Source organism: Rutidosis leptorrhynchoides, chromosome 5 (assembly GCF_046630445.1).
Source record: "Rutidosis leptorrhynchoides isolate AG116_Rl617_1_P2 chromosome 5, CSIRO_AGI_Rlap_v1, whole genome shotgun sequence".
NCBI classification, from domain to species: Eukaryota; Viridiplantae; Streptophyta; class Magnoliopsida; order Asterales; family Asteraceae; genus Rutidosis; species Rutidosis leptorrhynchoides.
Genome location: NC_092337.1, coordinates 113,597,205 through 113,600,385, shown reverse-complemented (window position 1 = coordinate 113,600,385; position 3,181 = coordinate 113,597,205).

The window sequence follows — 3,181 nt, the reverse complement described above, 5'->3', positions numbered from 1 at the left end:
ATCTGACGCGGCTACGTGTTAAACTTTTACTCAGTTGCCGAGAGTTTCTCAGGTGCATAACTATATGCATAAATCTTTCCTTCCGTAGATGAAGTGCGGTTGATTCATCCTCCCGATTGAGGTGTTTTCAAGAATCACGAAAGGTTTGAACGCAGATTGAAATCGTCAAGATACAAATGAGGTTTATCGTCAAGATACAAATGAGGTTTAAGATGAAAATCAAGTGGCAAACTTGAAGAATTGTTTAGTTTCATATGTTATAATCAATATTTTAATTCATTTTAATTGTTCATCGTTGGTAGTCCTCATTTGATTAGTCCACAGTTAGCTAGGAACAGTTAGCTAGGATTTTGTTAGCGTAGATTCTTAACAAAATTTCTCATAGTTAATTTGTTTGTTTCTAACAAATTTTATTTCGTCAAATGTTTTCTTCATTATGCCACTTGTTGGATTCTGATCGGTCAAAATCCGAATATGAAATTGAATTTGAATGAAAATAGTTGTTCTTTGGTGAACAGATACGTATATGTGCGGATTTGAGCAATATTGTTAATGACTGCTGAATCTGAATTGAAGAATGTATAGTGTGACATATTAATGTGAAATCTAAATATTCCTCGGGTATTATCTACCCGTTAAAATATTTTCATCATTAACAGTTTGTACGAAAGAATTTTTAATTACAATCTTTACGAAAATATATATACATATATATTTTCTTTAGATGTAATTATGGATTTAATGAGTCAATATAATATTAGACTCATTTGATTTTCGATTTGAGCTAGAATAAGAAATCTCTAAAACTATTAGGATCCACATATTCTTCGCAGAATATTAATGAAGTTATAGATCAATACTTCATCGTAAATTTCTGTTGGTACTCCTTGGTATCCATGGTGCGTATGATGTTGATGTTCGTGGGACAGATTGTGAACTTGAGACTTGGGATGCAGATGTTGCTGTTGGTGTTACTGTTGATGCCGGTAGTGTTGCTGAAGCTAGTACATTTTGCACCATACTTCTCACAGCTACAACTTAGGTGCGAAGCTCGTTGACTTATTACTCAGGGATGATTGTCAAACGAGTGGATGAATAAGGTTTAGAATTTTAGATAGAATACAATCGTGGCCAGATATTCGAGAAATGAGGGTGAAAATGGTGTTTCTAATAGGTTCACCGGTAAGTGTTTCAGGTTCTTCGGTAAAAGGTGAATTTGGTTGGTGGAAAGGATCGCCTTCTTCTTGTCTCCAATGATTGAGTCAACTACGAACCCATCAGATGAATTGGTTGATTCATTCTAGGACACTGCTTTCGGAGCTTAGGTGAAACTTCATATCGGAATAGTTGTCGGAATTCGAGGAATTCGAACTGGTTGAGGGATTCATCTCGTACAATCAGATGAAGGATCTTTCGATAAGAAATAGATTATAGGATGTAGATTAGTACCTCGCAATATATAATTTACATATACATATATAATACTAAAATCCCATAAGTTACGGAGGAATCTACGGAATCTGTCAAGCAAAGGTAACAATAATAGATACGCTAAGATATGAATTAGCAGATACGCTAAGATATGAATTTTGTCTATACACTATTCATGCAATCATTGTAGAATGATGTGTCTAGACTAAGAATGATACGCAAGTGATTTCCTAAGATTGATAAGCAGGTAATTTTCGACACGAATTGATAAGCAAAACTTTTGACATGCAGACCAGGTTCAAGTCCAGACTTATTAATATAATCTAACAACTACTAAGTCGAAGTCCAGACTCACTAATGCATCCTAACGACTTATCAGTTAGACACACTAATGCAGACATGGTTCGCTAAGACCACCGCTCTGATACCAACTGTGAAGACCCGTCCTAATCCATCCGGACGAAGTCCATATCGATTATAAACGATTCACAACAGTTGATTACATCGCGAGGTACTTGACCTCTATATGATACATTTTACAAACATTGCATTCGTTTTTGAAAAGACAATCTTTCATTACATCGAAAGTTGACAACATGCATACCATTTCGTAATATATCTTACTATAATTGACTTAATAATAATCTTGATGAACTCAACGACTCGAATGCAACGTCATTTGAAATATGTCATGAATGACTCCAAGTAATATCTCTAAGATGAGCAAATGCACAGCGGAAGATTTCTTTCGTACCTGAGAATAAACATGCTTTAAAGTGTCAACCAAAAGGTTGGTGAGTTCATTAGTTTAACATAAATAATCAATTCATAATTTTAATAGACCACAAGATTTCATATTTCCATTTCTCATAAACATACGTCTCATGCATAGAGACAAAAAATATCATTCATATGGATTGAACACCTGGTAACCGACATTCACAATATGTATATAAGAATATCCCCATCATTCCGGGATCCTCCTTCGGACATGATATAAATTTCGAAGTACTAAATCATCCGGTACTTTGGATGGGGCTTGTTGGGCCCGATAGATCTATCTTTAGGATTCGCGTCAATTAGGGTGTCTGTTCCCTAATTCTTAGATTACCAGACTTAATAAAAAGGGCATATTCGATTAGATAATCCAACCATAGAATGTAATTTCGATTACTTGTGTCTATTCCGTAAAACAGTTATAAAAGCCGCGCATGTATTCTCAGTCCCAAAAATATATATTGCGAAAGCATTTAAAAAGGGAGCAAATGGAACTCACTATACTGTATTTTGTAGTAAAAATACATATGACGGCATTGAACAACCGAACAATGCAGGATTGGCCTTGGATTCACGAACCTATATCATTAGTATATATATTAAAACATATAATCGAAATCGAATAAGTTTATGTATTATGAGTAATTGTTATTTTAGTAACTTGTATGTTTCCTTAATAACTAAATTAATTATATTTATTTTATATGCTTCAGATAAATAATTAGTATTTATTATGAAAATCTAAATGTTGTTATATGATATGTATTAAATATATTCTTATACAGCTCTTTATTTAATAAAGTAATATTGATAATAATAATAAATAAAAATTTGTATCTTTTTATGATAATGATAATACTAAAAATAACTAGATTTAGTAATGATATTGATATTACTAGTTTTGATAATAATACTAATTATAATAATAACTATATAATAATAGTAGTAATAATAATCTTAATATTATACCAAA